At 36.2% G+C, this 20,082-nt stretch overlaps 1 protein-coding gene and 1 long non-coding RNA gene across 8 annotated transcripts in view; one reads left to right on the top strand and one right to left on the bottom strand.

The window, feature by feature from the left end:
• Nucleotides 1–20,082, top strand: part of RNLS (renalase, FAD dependent amine oxidase) — a 399,013-nt gene that overhangs the window by 39,027 nt on the left and 339,904 nt on the right. The gene's annotated exons all lie outside the window — the stretch shown is intronic.
• Nucleotides 4,983–20,082, bottom strand: part of LOC134807072 (uncharacterized) — a 424,271-nt gene continuing 409,171 nt past the window's right edge. The window contains exons 4-5 of the long non-coding RNA XR_010146649.1: nucleotides 6,262–7,652; nucleotides 4,983–6,206 (exon numbers count right to left, since the gene is read on the bottom strand). This is a non-coding gene — a long non-coding RNA (uncharacterized LOC134807072). The remainder of the gene's footprint in view (nucleotides 6,207–6,261; nucleotides 7,653–20,082) is intronic.

Here is a 20,082-nt window from a genome sequence, read left to right as displayed (position 1 = left end):
TATATTTTGTGATTACAGTTGGAGATGCTGCTTATCTTATTTCTTGTAAAACTCAGAGGGAAGCCTTCCAAGTGCTTTACTGCTCTAGGGGCCCTTTGTAATCAAATATGCTTCTTCAGCAGTGATTTTAGCATCTATTATCGGTACTTCAGCCCTGGCAGTTCGGCAGCCTTGCAGCTTTGACATCACTTGTGGTTTGCAGAAGATCATGCAGTGCTGTCTAGTGCTCCTGATAATAGTTTCTAAATGCTTAGCTGATTTATACTGACTGGAATTGTCCCATCTCTTCCTAGCAATCGAATCTGGCAAATCAATCATTTAACCTTTTCTGCGCCATGCACAAGCCTCACTGTGAGGTCACCAGTGTCACACCAAGTATGGCTGCCCATTGACAGAAAAAGTTTGTGCTGGAATTGTGAATGTGCTCCCCCATCTAGAAGATGTACACGTTGTCTTTTTAGATAAAACAAAGGCAAACAAGAGTATATTTTTTCAAGTGCACTTAATGAGAGTACAACAGAACCAAAAAGGGAAATCTGTGCTTCTCATTCCCAGTCACGTGCTGACTGCCTGGACTTCATTCTTTTTTCACCAAAACTCCTGTGCATGCAGCATGGAGTAATCATGCTTGAATCTAGCCTCACAGTCAGGCTCTCAGAGCTGATTCTGAGCTGTGAGGTTCAAGGATTTAGACAGGGGCCTGGATTATTCTGATATGATAGCTTTTCATTCACTATAACTTGAAGTTTTTATATCACAGGGATCTATCTTAAAACAAGAGATATAATTAAACAGAAACTCAGTGGAAAGGGGCTCTGACAGTCATATAACTGGTCCTCCAAGGAAAATGCAAAGGCGTCTTTTCTCTCTCTCCTTCTCCCCCAGAAATACCTCATCATGTCCTTGGCCTGTGCTGTGGAGGGTTCCATTTAATATCCTCGTCTTTCCCAGCTCCCTAGTTCCTCATACCCTATGCTCACCAGACAGACACATCACCTTCCTAGGCTCCCTCCACTATAAAGAACCCTCAAATAAACTTCAAAGGCAGGAAGTCCTTGTTTGTATCCTACACTGACCCAGAGGGGCACAACCGGGATATTTCTCTTTGCCTCAAGGGTCAATTTGACCCAGACCCAGACAAGAATACATATATTCCAATTTTAAGGCTAAAGAAGGAGCCATTGGTAGAGTCAACTGTCTTCTACAGCTAAAGAAGTTTACGATTATTTTCTTTTGAAAACATAATCTTTTCACCCTGATTTCCTGATTCTTAGTACAATGTGTTCTCAAGACTAATTCTTGGAACAGTCTAGAGAGGTTCATGTGCTTCTTATTTTGTTGCTACTTGTCAAAGGCCAAAGGGGTTGAATGTGTCAGACACTGTAGGTCATTTGCATAACATACTACGTATTAATTAAAAAGGATATGTGGGAATTCAAGAGTATGTTTGATCCTGTTTCAGCATTTAATTTCAGATCATGGCCAAGTATCTGTTTTCATTGTGAAAAGCCAGGATCTGCCAAAATCAACATGAAGTAAATGACTTACATAGCAGTGAAAAGGAGTTAAGACACGTACACAGATATGTCGTTCCTTTCGATTGTTATCTAAATAGTGTTGTTTAGACAAAAGTATTAAACTTGTCATTGGAACTTAGAAAACTTTTAAAGAATTCAGTTTTTATATTGATTTATGTTCCATTCTGAAACTGCTCATAAAGTTTAAATATTTCCTTTCTATATAACAGAAATGGTCAGGCTGCATTTTTAACAGAGACTTCTCAAGGGTGAGAACTGGTAGAAGTTGACATTTTTTACATAAACCATATTTTAGAATTTTAGTTTCAAGCTAGTTAAGAAATGTACTTTTTTTTTTTTTTGGCAGTAAGGAGGGACTTATGATGACCACAATATAACAAAATGTGACTCTGATCATGGTGACATCAAAACCTGGAGTTTCCACAACTCAGTTTTTGATTGAGGGTAGCAAATTATCTTTCTTTGTAGTAAATTATGATACACATTGCCTAATCTAGATTTGATGTGTGAAAAAATATGCTACTATATGTGGCATGCCTGTAAAGTAATGAGGCTTGGTTTTTAAATTATTTATAATTTCTTAAAAATGTATGTTGTCCTTGAGAGAGTTTCTCTGGAAAAGTACACTTATTCCACAATTCTTTAAAAAGATTATTTGACATTTATTACAAATGTAAGAATAGATTTGGGAACTTGAAGCCACTCTGGAAAAATTCTTCAAATTGCTGTTGTAGCCACACATTCTTTGTGATACACACCTACTTCACTTGTCATGGCCTGAATAATTATTGACTCTTCCAGAACTATTTTGCACTTTCAAAGGGAAAATATTTGCTTTGCTTTCAGATAGTCAACCGATTAAGCTGCATTCTCTAAAAGTAATTCCAGAAGGGGACTTTCAAAATGGTTATAATAGTAACAACTTGGGTAAAATAGTAACACTTTTGAAATAGCATAATCATCTGGATGTGTTAATTATTACCTTTGTTGAAAAATTATAATACTTTTATAGTCACATCTCCAAGGGTGAAGTAGTGGATGCCTTGTTTTACTTAAAGAAAGTTTTACTTTTTTACACCTGAATACAGTTGCTGTTCTAATAGCTTATGAAATGCTTGTCTTTGGCCTTTGGAGGAATACGTGATCTTGTAATTTTGCATGATAGTGTAGCATATTGCAGTTGTTCCACAGGCATTTTTAGAAACTATATCCTTTAGTTATAAAAATGTGTTAACAAGGTAAGGCTTCACAAAATAGAAAATACATACATTTTGAAAACCAGAGAATTATTTGAGATACTTTTTACCACAATATAACTTTTATATTTGAATTATATTGCCATTATTTTGGTGAAGGTGGTATCTAACTCAACTTTGTTAGTTTACGGGCTGTAGTATTAAAGTGATAGCATAGTATCTTATATGTAGACTGTGGTTAAAAATCTATTGATGGAACAAATAAAGGTGAATATTGAAAAATTAGATCATGAATGATATTTGATAAATTATCTTGATGGATATTTAAAAATAAATACAGATTGACTTGTATAAATGTTTCTTTTATGTGATTTCACTTTAATATGTTATATTGACTCTAAAATCATGAACCTGAAATCAGACTCAAGAAAGTATTAGATATCCCATGTTAAAAAGTAAGTTATTTACAGAGATTGATTCATAACACAGATGTACTGAGGGATAACTGTGGTTCCAGAGGCTGCATGAGATGCTATGGATAAATATGTGGTGGAAAAATAGGTAGCATCCTTGCTATATGGAGCTCATACTCAAGTGACTATGGGGCTACCAAGAAAATAGGCCAAACTGGGAGCCTCTGTAGCAGCTCGGTGTCCCATGGAAAAGTTTAATGCCAAGTATCTGGGTTCTGTTCTTTAAAGTGTGACGAATTTATATTTTGTCTCTAAAATGCTTCTGGATTAAAATTTATGCTATTATTTTCTGCATTCTCCTTTGTCATCTTAATTGATCTAGTCCTACTCCTCCAATTTTTAGTATTTTCAATATGTGATATTATATGTGCATACTATATGTGAAAGTAACTTGTAAACTGTAAACATTTTAAACTGTAAAGCAGTGTTGTTATTCAACAAGAAGATATATGCACACAAAGTACAATGTAGACTTGCCTAGTTATGCAGATAATAAGACTGCTATTCTGAAGGTCTTTTATTCTCCCTCTCTAAAATTGCCTGAATTTGCAGATTAATTTATCCATTGTCCATCTTCCTTAGTCTTTTAGAAACAGTTTCCAAATCTCTTAAAACTACAGTTTATGTTCACTATGATTTAGAGATTATGTTTTCTGGTGGGCACAGAATGTGTCACCCCATTAAAGAGGGACTCTCAATATTGTTTATGGAAGCAGAAAACAAAATGAAGTCATAAATCTGGGAGACACCCTATTTGGCCACCTCCTGTTGGGGAGAAGTGATTCCAAATAATTAAATGGGGCTAGTAACTTTTACATTAAATGTTTTCCATCAAGTAGATGTTTTAACTTCCTTCCGTAGCCCAAGTCAGCAGCCATATACATTTTCTTAAATAAATTTCATAGGGTGGAAAACTGAAAGAAAGGAAATGGTAGAATAAGGTCTAAAACCATCTCCTAAATCTTCCTTAATTTTTCTATTGTTTTCTTTTTGCCTTAAATGCCTCAATGCATAATTAGGCCCTCATAAGATTAAACTGCAATGGAACATGCTGAAAACTTATTAAGAAAAGAAAAATAAAATCAGATTTCACTGGTATTATCACTAGGAATTAAGAAGTATTTTATTATTTCTTTCAAGTTTTACTTTTATGCTTTTGTGGAAGAATCTCTGAAGACAGGCATTGCAAGAGATTTTGAGGGGAGATAAATGGTGATCAGATACAACAGTGGCAGAAATGTCTTTTCTAAGGGTTAATGAGGTCACATTGTTTGTTGTATTTTTTGAAGTCTTAGAATACTTGTGGATTTGATTCTGACGACAAAGTGCAGCTGTTCTAGTCATCTCTTCTAAATAAGGTTCTTTCTTAGCACATGCATTTCAAAATCAGGGAACTTCTGGGCTAAGAGTCAATCTTCCCTTATGCGCATGCCAGACACTTTCATGTATTTGTGGGAGTCACAGGTTAATCTCCAAAGAAAGATTGCTTTCATTCGGAATCACAAATGAGTAAATAAAGACCCTGTCTGGCTCTCTACATCTGAGGCTTGTTTTGAATTTGTGTACAAATTATTTCCACATAATTGTGCTGCATTAACCATCTCTGAACATTAATTATATTTTTCCACTGCTGAAACTCTCAAGTGATTTCACAAGTACAAAAAGTTTATAAGAGGCATTATTCTTTTTTTCTCCAAGTTCCCCTGGGGAACCCTGATTTGGAGAGAATTGCCTGCAAACTTATCATCATCAATACTATCTTTTTCATTGTCTTTAAAAAACTTTTTATTGAAATATAATATCCATATAGAAAAGCACAACCATATTAAGTACACATCTTGATGAATTTTTACAAATTGAACAAAAATCCATATAGTCAGCACCCTAATCAAGAAATAAAACATATTAGCACTTGAGAAGCCCCCCTTAGCTCCCTTCCAGCCCCTAACTCTCCCATTCTCCCACCCTGAGTGGCTAGCCATTACCCAGACTTCTGACAGCATAGATTGTTTTTTTTTGCCTGTTTTTGTGCTTCATTTAAATGAAATCAAACAGTGTGTACTCTTATATGTTTAGTTTCTCCCACTCAGCATTATTTCTGAGTAATCTCTTAATGTTACACGTAGTTAGAAATGGTTCATTCTTACTGCTGTGCAGTACCACATGGTATGAACCTAGCATATGTTATCCATTTCACCCTTGGTGGGCATTTGGGTAGTTTTCCAGTCTGTACTATTACAAATAGTGCTCCTGTGAACATTCTTGTACATTTTTCATGTTGAACAATTTGTGTATATTTCTGTTGCATATATACTTGGCTGTAGGAGATTATACATATTTTAATTTTCAGTTTTATTAGTGAAAAACTTATATAACTCAATAACTTCTGATCAGCATGAATCAACCGGAGTTACTGTATTGAGTTGATAGTAATTTTTTTCTAAAGCATAGAAGCTTAACATTTTAGTTATATTATTAATTCTTCTTGTGAGTAAAGGTTTGCTTTTTACTAGACATTTAGAAACTCATAAAATAGCTACTGGATTCCTCATTGCTGCCTTCCAAGATCTCTAGAAGTTCAGGAACCCTAGAACCATTGTTAAACATCCATTATTTTCCACATTACTTAATAATCCAGGTTGCTTTTAAAAATTGGTAATATGCTACTCGCTCATTCATTCATTTATTCACTGACATTTGTTGAGAACTCACCTTGAGCAGAGTATACAACAATAAACAAATTGGATAAAGACCAGTGGAAGACAGACAGTCAACATATAAACCAATATTGACTGTAATGCCAGGTGTTTTGGATTTAAAACAAAGTAAAGGTAAGGGGAAAGTTGACAACTTGGTTTTGAGGTAGGGGTGCTGCTGTGAAGGATAGGGTAGTGAAGGATGGTCTCTGAAGAGGTTACTTCTGAGTGGAGACTTGAGGAGGGAGGCCATGTTGCATGGGGGGAAGAATGTCCCAGACAGAGGGAACAAGTGCCAGGGCCCTGAGATAACAGCGTGTGTGGTGTATTTGGGAGTCAGCAAGGAAGCCAGTGTGACGCAGAGCAGGCTGAATGAGGGACAGCATAGTAGGAGATGATGCTGGTGAGGTAGATAGGAGCTAGAGTATAAAGGATCTTGTAGAACATTATAAGATGAGAAGCCATTAAAGGATTTAAATAATCAAAGTGATGTAATTTGATCTATATTTTAAATGCTCTCTCTGACTGCTATGTGGAGAATAGATTGGTGGTGGGGGAAGGTGGCAAGACTGGAAAGTGCAGGAAGAAGACTGTAGTGATTCAAGCGAGAAATTATGATTGCTTGCGCAGAGGAGAAAGTGGGCTGAGAATTGAGGGTTGCTTTTTGTTTTTTAAGGTAGTCTCAGTGGGATGTTCAGATGGACTGGATATTTGGTGTGAGAACAAGGAGCATAAAGGTGACTGTAACTATGCTAATACCTTTCCAAACATTAGATATTTCACATAACACCCCTGTGAGGGAGGTACCACTATTATACCCAGTATATGGCCAAGGAAACGGGCTCAGAGAAGTGAAATCACTTATGTGGTATTGCACCTATTGTTAGGTATCAGAGCCAGGCTTCAAACTCAGGCCTGTCTGATTGGAAAGTCCATGCTCCTTAACACCTCTAGATACCATCTCTCAGATCTCTCAATTCTATTTTATTTTACTGAGATGGAGGATATTTCATCTTCAAAATCTTAGCATTATCTTTTATTCTTCTCTCTACTTTCTCTTTATTTCTTCAGTAGCCTTTAAGTCATCTTATTTCTTTGCAGATTTCTTTCTAAGAAAAGGTTCATCTGAGATATGCCATTTCCACTTTCAACCTTCCCTAGAATCCTAGCTGTGGTTCCTCTTGACTTGAGTTACTGAGATAGTTTCTCAACACTTTCTTCTACTCTAGGTTATTATTTCTATCATTTGACTCTTCAAGCACTACTCTCATTTTGTATTTCCCCTGACCCAAACTTTAGCTGTAGGGACTCATTATTGTTTGTTTTATCAGTAATGAGTCCTACTACCTAGGTTTTTTTTATCTTTTTTTTTTCCAACTTTTAAATTCAGGGGTACATGTGCAGGATGTGCAGGTTTGTTACATAGGTAAACGTGTGCCATGGTGGTTTGCTGAACAGATCATCCCATCTCCTAGGTATTAAGCCCAGCATCCATTAACTATTCTTCCTGATGTTCTCCCTCCCCCAACCCCTCCCCCACTACCTGGCTTTTAAAACCTTCTGTATAATAGGTCCTTCTTCCCTCTCCCATTTCCAACCTACACAACTACTCCCAGACTGCCTTCTTGGTTTCAGTCAACCTGATTTTATCTCTGCTTTGTTCACTACCCTCCTCTCACCACACATACTCACTTATACACGTTACACACTTGTGTTTGTTCCATTGTTTGTCTTTACTCCTGTCTCCTCCTAGAATGGGACAATAACAATACTTACAGTAAGAAATAGCAGTAACCATTTATTGAGAACTATGTGAAAAACACTGTCATGATTTTTAATATTACTTTATTTAATCCTTATGTTATATAGATATTATTGCCCCAATTGATCAAAACTTTTTAATTATGAAATGTTACAAATGTATTTTTAAAAACCCATGAACAATATAACTGACACTCAGGGACCCATCTCTCATATTTATTTATGTAAAGTATTTGCCATTTTTGCTTTGATTTTTTCTGTCTCCACGGTTTAGAATTAGGTGACTTGCTCAAGTCACACTGCTACTAAATGACAGCGCTTATATTTGAACCCAGCTGATACCTGACTGTCTGTTAGTGTCCATGTAAATGTCTCCTTCCAACTCCCACATTTCCTATTTATTTCAAGGTCTCATCTCCTCCAGATGATGTTTCCTCGCAGGATTCTATCCTGCTTTTGGTCCTTTCTAAGAATACAAGTTGAGATTTATTCATTTAGCCAACAAATATTTATGAAGCCTTTTTAGACTCCAGGAACTATACTGTTATCTTTTCATGCCTTGTGTAATTCTCAACACAGCCTATGATGGAATTGCTGATACTGATTTCATTGACACAAGAGGAATCCACGGTTTAGAGATTAAACCACTTCTTCAGTACTATTAGGGGTTCAAGCTAGCACCAATCTCAGGTGTTTCTGACTCTCAAGCCAATGCTTTTAATAACTTCTAAAATCTTTATTTATTGAAGAATTATTTTTTATTATTTCTTATAATTGTAGTTAGTATGAAATGCCAGCTCGGAGCAATTCCCTATTTCAAGCCTCTGCTGTCTCCTATTTTAAAAGGTGAGGATGTTCATGTCCAGAGGATTTATATGACCAGTATTAGGTCACACAGCTACACAGGGGAGCCAAGGGTAGAACTCTTGCTAAATGTTGCCTAATTCAGGGCTTCTATGTTACATAATGCTGCAGGTCTCCAGTCCATAAAACAAATTTAAACCACTTTTGTTAGTCCTTTGCTAAATCATTCTCTTAAAGGCCATCCCCAGTGACCTCCTCATCATGACATCTAAATTAGCCTATAGTCTGCCTTCCTTGTTTCAGTGCCTTCTTTATAAATTTCTTCTTCCCTTAGCTAATCAGGATTGAAACTCTCCTTATTCTACTTCTAACTCTAATCACACCTTCTCTTTCTTCTTTGTTAGTTATTTCTTCTCTCTCCTCCTAAAATATAGGCAATTTTCAAGGCTTTGTCTTGGACCTTCCTTTTCGTTGCTCCCTTCATTAGCGATTTCATCTACCCCAAGGCTTTCTGTGCCGAAGATTTCAAATCTTTATTTTTAGACTGATTTCTCCTCCAAGATTTAGACCTAGGGTTTAGACTATTTGTGGGATTCTACTTGTGTATGGTTACTTTAGACATCACTGTCCTCACCAAACCTGTTTCTCTCTTCATGTTCAGTGCAGTGTCACTCCCTGTCTTGTCATTCTGTCTGTCAGAATCCCCTGCTTCCCTTACCTCTTGCCTGCACTTCTATAGAAGCCCTTTAAGGGATCTGCCTATCGTTAGTCAAATCCCACTTCACTCCATCCTCACAACTGAAACTAAAGTACTATTCCTAACAGTACCTTAGGTAATTTTGCTCTCCTGTGCAAATAAACTTTGAGGGGTTCCCCAGTGCTTATGGACCAAAATTGGGTCTTCAAAACCCTTTTAAAAATCTGATTTCAACTGACCTTTAAGGTCAAATCAAAGTATTTCTTTTCTTCTTGACATGTCTATATGTTTCCATTTCTGTATCTTTTTTCTAACACTGTTTTTTTCTTTAGAAAGTATTTCCATGTTTCTGTTAAGACTCAGTTCATCCTTCAAGGCTGCCTCCTTTTATCCTTTTATTCTATCCTCAGCCAAAAGTAATACTTGGTGCTCTTTAACCAATGATGATTTGTACTAAAGAAAAGGCCAAGCTGTGGCCAACATTTCTTAATAAATAAGAATAAAAGAATTGATTGGCACTCTAACTTGAAAAACGAAACTAAAGATTATACATTACAAACATGTTTATTTACTTATAATTAATGAATTTAGGTTGTAATTGAAATTATGTGCTAATTCTTAGAATATACAAAGAGCAATTAAATGTTTATTTTGTTGGGGCACAATTTTCTAACAATTGTATGACAGAATAATTCAATAACATGATTTTGACTTTTGCAGCACCAACATAAATATTTCATGAAAAAGTATTCTAGAAACTCAGTTTTACCTAGAGCACCTTCTTATTATTTGATTTCTTAAAATATCATGTCAGTCCTTAGTCCCTTCTTAAGTTAACTGGTTTTTCTCTTCCAAATCCTTATTTGCATGTGATTTGAGTGGTTCTCTGCCATCTCTATTTTCATTGCCTTTATGTAAATGGGCAGATTTTTCAATATCTATGATTTCCCTTTTCAGGAGATTAGTATTGATACTGTAATTATTAGACAATCTGCAGAACTCTCTGTGATTACCTAACACTTTATCCTTAGGATTTCTGTAGAATTTACAATGGTTTAACTGTTTGAGTACATATCTGATCTACCAAGTGTTAAGTTTCTTGAGGCAATAATTATGCTTTATTTTAATTGTACCCTCCACAGAATTTATGGGAATAGCTTATACATAGTAAAAGGTTAATAAGTGTTTGCTAAATTCTATTGTTGATTGGTTCCCAAATGGAACCAATCTTTGCTTTTCATTACATTTCATCATTAGAAACAATATCATAAAACTAGATTATGGAAAAATCAATCATTTATTTTTCCCATAGGAGCAGTATACTAGTAAGTATTTGCATTCCTTATCAGGCTCAATTTTAGATATAACCATTGGAGTATCATAAAAGTTATAAAAACTAAAATCTTCTGTGATAACTTAAAGTAATAAAAACATATTCCATATTCTAAGTCTTGTAAAGTGTGCATCAGTGTATTATACACAATGATTGTGTGTATTATATGTATGTAAAATGTAAAGATACAAATTAGGTTATGCATTTAACAGAAATGTAAAAGCTGTCGTAAACATGAATTAAGATTCTGACAACAAAAACTCTTCTAAAATTTAGAAGGGACTTTGAAGAATGACTTTAACGACCTAATTCTTTCAAAAGCTTCACTCAACTAAGACTTGAGCTGATACTCCCTTTTACTGCTAAGTAGAGATGGGGGTTGGAGGAAGCAAGCAAGATTAGGTAGTTCTGCCTCATCTAATTGTAGGGATTACTCCATATTTGTTTTTGGAGGGATAATGATTTTGTTTCTGGCCCTAAAGAGCTGATCTAAAATTTTCCTCATTCACTCTCTCCTTTTTCAAGTTAAAGGTATTCAATCTCAGAACAAAGAAATTCTACACCAGAGCAAAAAGTAATGTCAATCTACGTAATATTTAGTCAAAAGAATACTTCACACATCATTGGAAACCCATAAAAACTATCACTGGGATAGTGGAATGAGCTTTTAAAAGGGAATTTCTGGCAGAAGATGGTGCCCTGACTTAGTATGTGCCATTATATAAAAATTACTGAATGAATAAAGGTGGCAAAAATCCAGGATTGGTGGAAATATGCAGCTATGATTGAGTGGTGCTGAGATCTACAGAGTGGTTTGAGTGGGGAGTGCCTGCATTGCTAACATCTAACCAGGAAAAAAGCACTTTGCCTTCATAACTTGAATGTCCTTGCTCTTTCTATAAAGCTTTTATCTAGACTAAGTGGAATCGTAATGTACCTAATCTAACGGGGGTTTTTCAAATGCTCAAATTCAATTTGGAGTCAAGATAAATGAAAATACATACAACTTATCTAAAAGATGAGTTTAAAAAACATTCCCTTATAGTTGCCTTTTTTTTTTCAGTACTTCAACAAGCCCTTCTGCTTTTATGTTTCTCTTTGTTGCCTAGCAATACCTACAAACTTGTAGGGATATTGATAAAGCAAGGCTGACCTCTGGTGTACTTCTTTATCCTTCCATGTAATCATGAAAACTAAAATCAGATGTTGTACTCTGTAATGATTGGTTCCTCTACTTAGAAATATTGGGACCAGTGGCTTTAGAGACATTCACTGAGAACATTTGCTCAGTTTAACTTCTATTAAATAATACTTAATTCAAACTTTTTTTCCTTCCCATCTAGCGTCTTTTATTTTGTAAAGTGAATTATTTTTTATTTATTAGGAAGTGAAATTATGTGCATTTCTGAAAACATTATGTTATCTCATCAGGCTTCTTTGATGATCCTGCCTTGGTGCTCCCTCTTTGTTTCCTGTGGATTTACCTATTCATTTGTTCATTCGTTTGGCATGTATTTATTAGGAGAAAGCTTTTGCTGAGCATGGCATTATATTTAGCCAGAATCAAAGCCATATTTTGTGAGAAAAATGTTATATTTTCAGTACTAAAAATACTAATGGATTATCATTTACATACAATCACTATGAGAATTATCAAAAGATATGTTTAAGAAAAGCAAAAGCAAAGGGAAAAAATGAGGTATGAGAGGCAATGGTGAGCACAGAAAGATATTTGTAAATGTAATTAGCTGTTGGCTGTAAACAAATAGCATTTTCTTTTTAGTTTGTTAAGCATTAAACTAAAATGCTAAACAACAACAAAGAGGTGCATATACATATGTTGAACGAGTAGTTAAATTTTGAGTACCACAAAAAAAACTACATAAAATTGTAACTTCTAAATTGACAGAGGAAAAAACATGGAAGTTAGAAATGTCAATTAACTAAAAGTCACAAAAACAGAGAAAAAGAAACAAAAGAAACAGGAAACAAAGAATAAGGTGGTAGAAATAAGTTTAATGTATTTGTAGTCAACATCTTGTCAACAGATCAAAGTCACCATTTAGAAACAAGATCTATTGCAGATACTTTGGTATGTGCCAGGTGCAGTTCTGAGTGCTGTATGAGTATCTACCCATTCACTTTTCACAAGAGGCCCATGAGGAAGGGACGTTATTATTACCATTTTGTAAATGAGGATATCAATTTGGAGATAAAGTCACTTGCCTTAAAGGCCTTGGAGCCAGGATTTGATCCAGGTCAGGCACTCTTGAGCTGACTAGCATTGACTCGAATTGCTTTTTCATTAGTAATGTTGCCTGGAAAACATAAGCTGCAGAATTCTATTCGCCATATGATACCACATATTTAAATGCTAAAGTAAATAAAACAATACTATATGGTGTATACCTATGTGTATAGTAAAAGTATTGGAAAAACACATTCATCAGAATGGTATCTAACAATTTCAGGATAGTGGGAGAGGGAGAAGAAACAAGTAAGTGATTTCAGAGGACTTCAGATCTATTTTGTGCTGGTTTCTCAATATATTGTATGAACAAAAATAACAATGTTCAGATTTGTTAAGGCTGAGTGATGATCTGTAAGTGTTTTTATAGTATTCTCTGTTCTTTTCATATGTTTGGAATGTTTCATAATTAAAATATCTTCTCTTGAAATAATTATGGGAAGTAGACTTTGCTCTCTTCCTCACCTTCAGAAATTAGACATTTAACCCTGAATTTTAAATATGAGTAATTATCCTTTTTGCATACTGCTTACTCAGCAAAATACACTACTACCCATCATTACACACATATACAATCATAACAGTGTTGATGTTTGGGAGAGCAATAAATAACAATCCTTTTCATTACCAAAATTTAGAACCAGCTGAGAGAGAGAAAGAGGAAAGGAATCAGGCAAATGCAAAGCAAACCACTTTTGTTACTGATATAGCATGTTGGAACAATGTGTATAGCTAAACGTAGCCATTTAATACTGAACAGACCTGCCCACCCAGTCAGAGGCAGCACTAGAAAACTACATACCTTTGCAGGGGAGAACCTGCCCCTATACAATTTATGGTAGGGAGAAGCAGATCAAACTTGAGGTTTCCTGTAGAAATAGAGGAAGACGCTGGATTTTGCATACCCTGTTCCTCCTTCAAGTCCCTCCCTCTCTCCTAAATTCACATCTGTAGAGGACTGAGGAGTGGGAGGAGGGATGGAGATTTTTTAGAGAAAATTATCCTAATGGAAGTATAAAGAGTAAGGAAGAAATATTTCTACATCCTTTCCCAATCCACTCAAATAACAGTGCCTTCTGTTCCTTCCAGATGCATGGGATATTAGGAATTTTGAGGACATTCCTAGCATTAATTTATAGCCAAATTGTTGGCACAACTAAAAACATTCTTTCAATCCAGTTAACCACATTAGATATTCTATTGATTGATTGATGGATTTTTCTGGAGACATTAATTCTTAGTTCTGTCCTTTATTTATTTATTTTTTTTGAGACGGAGTCTTGCACTGTCACCCAGGCTGGAGTGCAGTGGTGCGGTCTTGGCTCACTGCAACCTCCGCCTCCTGGGTTCAAGCAATTCTCCTGACTTAACCTCCTGAGTAGCTGGGATTACAGGCATGTGCCACCATGCCCAGCTAATTTTTGTAATTTGTATTTTTAGTAGAGAAGAGGTTTCACCACGTTAGCCAGGCTAGTCTTGAACTCCTGGCCTCAAGTGATCCGCCCGCCTCGGCCTCCCAAAGTGCTGGGATTACAGAGGAGTGAGCCACCATGCTCAGCCCTGTCCTTTCTCTTACTACTCTCAGGACTAGTTTCTCTGTAGATCTGCCTCAGAGCTCACATCTTTCATTATCATCCAGGGCATTCTCATCACCTCTTCCCTATGTTGTATCCTGTTTCCTGCTTTCTTTCTTTATCCCCTTGTTTGGGTAAAGTACATCCTTTTGCAGCTTCCTAATAAGTACATAGGACATACATTTTCCACACAGGCCTATCTTTCTCCTACTTGAGTTGTAATTTGACTAAGCAAGAATTCTAAGTATGATTTCCTCTTAGATTTCTAAAGATACTGATTTGTTGTCTTCCACCTTCTAGTTTTACTGCTAAAAATGTGGCATCATTCTGATGTCTTAGCCCTTTTCTAACTTCTTTTTTTTCTTCCTGGAAGCTTTTAGATTCTTCTTTTTATTCATATCTTCTGAAATTTTGTAGCCCGGTGCCAATATATGCATATATGTATATCCTTCATTTTCTTTTCTTTTCTGAATATTTTTTGTTCACTCAGTCTGACATTTTATTAACTCTTCTCTATTTTCTACTTTTCTGTTTTTTAGTACTACCATTTAGATTTCTTCCATATTATCTTTCAAACCTTCTGCTGAATTTTCTTTTATGATTTTTTTTATTTTTATTGTAGTGTCCTTTCTTATTTTCTGGATGCAGTATCTCATCTCTCTGAGGATAACAAACTTTTTCCCCAGATTTTATTTTTTTTTCAAGTTTTATCTTTCTTTTCTTTCAATTCCTTTTTTGGCTTCGTTGAGTCTTTTTCCTTTTGGTGTTACAGATTTTCTTCATAATGGGTGACCCTTGGCTGTCCATTCGTATTTTAAAGGTGCACAACTAAAATGCCAACTGGAAGCTCTATGTATTTGTGTATATGTGGGAGGAAGAGGGATTGCCTGTGGACTGGCACATTTCACCAAGGAAAATCAGGAAAGATTTCGACCATTTCAAGGGGGACCTCTCAATAGAATTACAATTAATCTATATGGCTCCATTGTATGAAATAGAAAAAGATATCCCATGAGGCATGTGAGTTGTTTATCAGTTGGTGCCTTTATGCTAATTAGAAAAAGGTAGCCCCTCCCCTTGGCCTAACAAAGCCCCTCCCCAGGGCACAGGGCTTGGTAAGTGGAGCAGGGCTTGGATTTTATCCCTCACTCACCTTCAGCCAATGTCCCTGGTAAAGATAAAAACTGGAGAAACTATGTGAGGGTCCTGCTCCCAAATGTTAATATCTTTAGGCCTTTCTCATAAACAGGCCAGTTTCTCAGAGATAGACCTTTAGTGTTCTGCCTGGGGATGGGGAAGGTTGCTGGTGTAGGGAGAAGCTGAAGGTCTGGCAAAATGAAGCTGGGGAGGCGAGAGTGCCTCTCCATTATGTCTGTAGACTTTCACTTAATTCCCTAGTTAAGTGAAGGAGAGTGACCCACACAGATTTCTACACCTACATGATTCTGCACCTTCAGAGAATAAACTTCCAGTCTTCTGCCTTGATGAGGTTGAGAAGTCTTCTGATTGTAAAGGAGGGAGGAAGAAATATGCAGATCCCTAGAACCCAAGTACTTAACTGCCCTCTTTTTTTTTCTTTTCTACCCCTCACCTCTGCCTCCAGAGACACCTGGTGCCTCCAGTTCCTTAACATTTCTGCAGTGCTGCGGCTTTGCTGGTTTCCCACTGCTAACCTCCTTTGCAAACTTAGAATTGAGCTTCCTTTAGTGAAGGGCAGTTATCTTTTCTACTATTCAGTAGCTTCCAGATTTTTTTTTTTTTTGAGACAGAGTCTTGCTCTGTCACCCAGACTGGAGTGCAGTGGCGTGATTCCAGCTCACTGTAACCTCAAACTCCTGAGCTCAAGTTGATCTATATGCCTCAGCCTCCTGAGTAGCTAGGACTACAGGCATGAACCACTATGCCTGGCTACGTTTTTAAATTTTTTTGTAGAGGTAGGGCCTCCCTATGTTGCCCAGGTTTGTCTTGAACTCCTGGCCTCAAGTGATCCTCCCACCTCAGCCTCCCAAAGTGTTGGGATTACAGACCTGAGCTAGTGTGCCTGTCCAGCTTCCAAAATTTTGTTGCTGGTTTGTCTGCTGTTGTGTCTTCTCAGGTTTTCTTTGTCCTTTTAGATTTATTCAGTTTTTATTGTCATTTTGGTAGGAAATATGGAAGCGTAAATAAACACAATGCTTAATTCTTCATGCTTAATTGAAAGTTCCTAACTTCTTTATCATTCAGGGCAGAGGCTCTGCAATTCTGATTTTTTGCATAAATTCATCTAGTATGATTTCTAAATGTGTTAAAGATTTGCTATATTTTTCTCAAGGTGACCATTTGCTGCACTGATTGCTCTGACTCTTTTGATCTTTTTTATAAAATCAAAAGACCTACTTGGCAGAGTCTGTTTTTGATTTTTATTTGCAGTAGTTGAGATGCTATGGCCACTGTAAGATTGTGAAGATGAAGTAGGTTTAAACAAGAGTTAAGTTGCAGCTTTGCTGGATTCATTGCACCTTGGTAAGCAAAGTCACTTGGACTTCACCTCATCCCACAAAAGTTGATTGGCTTCTGTGGGCATTCGGCCAGTTTTTTTAGTGAGTCGTATCATGATTTCCTAAGGGGCTGAGGAGACCTGGGCAGCTAATTCATATTTGTGCTATTACTGGGAGGTATGATAATCTCTAGTGTCTGATAAAACTGTGATTTAATGTTATAAATACAGAAATGTACCAGAACATACAATGTTTTTATTAGCCTAGTTGTACCCCACAGCAATACTCTAGTCAAATAAATAAAAAGTAATATTCTTTACCACCTACTTGACCTGAATTATTCTCCTTTGTGGGTGAATATCTATTTGTAAGATCTTAATAACAAATCACAATATCTAATTTACTAAGATACTGTGGTCTGGAAGATATGAGGATCTCTTCTTTCAGCACAGGATTAGTTTGAATACCAGTAAGTGTTTGCGTATGTAGTAACTGCACTACTACATATGCAGGGCCCAGGAAGCCATTGCAAGTTTCTGCAGCACTATTTGTAAACATAGTTCCATATTAACAAAAATAAATAAAATTAAAAATAAAAATGAGGTCTGCTAAAAACCTGCTTTCTGCTTAAACACCTTCCCTTAGCATTGAATGGCCTTCTGCATTGCTATAGATTCTTTCATCTGAACTATTTCATTACTTAGATGCTCTACACGCAGTTAAATAGGGCTTTCCCAGTGCCTTTATAAATATGAAGAAAGTTTATATTAGTGAAAAAATGTGAAGTTACAGGTTCTCTCGTGTTCCATAGAATATATTTCATATTAGGGATGATCAGGATTTGTATGGGATGGGGTATAGAATGAAGTAATTAATTATGGTATTAAATGTTTGGTTTAAGTGTCTCTTATACACACACATACACACAAACACACCAAGAATACAATGTATTTTATGCTCCAGATAACTTGAGCAACTAAAGTTTCTCCTTGCTGCAGTTTATTTATTTATTTATTTTAATTTTTGTGGGTACATAGTAGATATATATATATATATATTTATGGCATACATGGAGTTTAAATGACCCTTGCCATTAGGTTGCCAGACTGGGAAAATAAGCTGAAGCGTGATTTTATTTTGGATTAAGGCAAGGAGTTTTAGTACTTGAAGAATACGGAAAGGTTAGATACAGCCAGTATTTGACAGAAGAGTATATAAAGGACCAGTATTTATATGGACAAATGAGAAAGTGGTCGAATCTAGTACTGTTGAATAGAACTTTATGTGATCCTGGAAATGTTCTATATCTGCACTGTCTGACATGGTAGACATAGGCACATGTGGCTGTTTAGCTGTTGAAATGTGGTTAGTATAACTGAAGAACTGAATGTTAAATTTTGTTTAATTTTAATTAATTTAAATAGCTAATAGAAAATAGGATTCTTTTACAATTGCCTGGAAATATAGATAACAGAGTTAAGTTATTTTGCACAGCATGTCTAGTCTCTAAAACAAAATCACTTTAGTAGCATGACTATGGTGCAGGTCAGGATTTCTTTCATTCATTCATACATATACTCAACAAATGTTAAGAACCTACTATATACTATACCATACTGTGCTTACTATATTATGCTGGATGCTGAGGTAAATAAGTTGTCTGTTGCTGAATTGGGCTCCAAATAAATGAAAACCTTTTTAACGTCACAATATATACATGAAGCTGACCAATTGAGGTTGGAAGGCGCCAGTGGTTCTATTGCTGTTACAGAACAGGATAGACAAGCAGGGCCCAGGAAGCCATCAGGGGGCACTGCCTATAGCCAGGGAAAGAGGATAGAGCCAGGAAACCTAAAGAGCTTTTTTTTAGTATAATCAGTTTTAAGGAATGATGTGTGGTCAAAAATTATGAGAAGATAGAGTTCAAAAAGCTGTGATAGAAACAAGGGCCAAAGCCAAACAGAAATTATTGCAAGTTTAGCACAGTCAACAGTACATTCCAGGAAGCTGGTGTTTAACCAGATATAATATTGTTCAGTGTTACAGCTGAGTGACAGTGATCCTTGTGGAAAATCCATGTACCAGGAAGATGTAGGTCGGCAGAGGTATGGACCTGCCACTCATTTTCCTTATTGTCCTGGCTCAATGGTAAGGGAGGAAGGAGTGAATTTATAAATTGAGTAGTGATGCGGCTCCTATGCAGGTGATTCTGAAACCACGCTTGCCTTGAGAATCCCAGCTAGGTTCTGCATTTCTATACAGTATCTACAAAGGACTTTCTTTGGCTTCTTTTTAAAACTGAATATCCAACCAAAACACTGTAATAACTCTTTCCTGGATTTCAGTGAGAATTTGGAATACATGAAAGAGATGGGAGAGAATCATCTTTTGTTTTGTTCTTTGTAATTTCTGACTCAAAGATTAGAAAGGACTGTAGCCAAATGTTTCTGAGCTTGGAACCTGATGTAAAGCGATCCCTTGCTCCTAAAGGAGAAAGGAAGTGAAGTGGAATAATAATAAATGCCATCTAGTTGTATTGCTTTGTAGGCTTAAACTGACATTTGAATAATTCCTTTCAGAAAGTATGTAACATATTTTCAAAAAGTCTATAAATGCTCAGCTTTTTGGAATAATAGAAAGTAGAGTGTCCTTTTACACTTGCCTGCAAATATACAATCCAGTTATTTTCTGAATGGCACAGTGGGATGTATGGAAAGCAGACTTATAGCTAATCAATAGCATTATTTTATTTAAGGAAACCGTTTTTATGATGAAGGTTCAGAATCCTCCCTTTAAGGAATCTTGAGAAAAATGACTCTTCTGAAAGTTTCTTTTCACATCTCTTGTTACTTAACTGTATGTGATGATTTTGACAACTGTAAAGATATAAAAGGGTTTTTTTTTATTTGTTTATAGAATTGCTCCCTCTTCCCTGGACAGCTGTTTAAATATATAGCTGCACACTCATGCTAAGGAAGGTCCAGAGAGAGGGAAATGCCACTGTCTCTTGAGTTCCTATCAAACAGTACGTCCCAGCTCCTGCAGCCAGGAAGTTCTTTGGGGAAAAACCAGTGGTGCATTTGCACTTTGCTGCCTTTGCTCTGGAAGTTCATTTTCTTTTGTCCTGCTTACAGTGATACAGAACAGCTGCTGGCCACATTGGCAAAATATTTGAAGATTGTTATTTGCTTTTCAGCTTCTTCTTCTTAGGTTAAATAAATGGTGTTTCTTTTGTGTTTCTCTTTGGGGCCAATTTTCTCATCATTTTTTTGTTCCTTTAATCTC

This window comes from Pan troglodytes, chromosome 8 (genome assembly GCF_028858775.2).
Source record: "Pan troglodytes isolate AG18354 chromosome 8, NHGRI_mPanTro3-v2.0_pri, whole genome shotgun sequence".
Lineage (NCBI taxonomy): Eukaryota > Metazoa > Chordata > Mammalia > Primates > Hominidae > Pan > Pan troglodytes.
The sequence above is the reverse complement of the archived record's forward strand: the minus strand, read 5'-3'. Positions and strand labels throughout refer to the sequence as shown.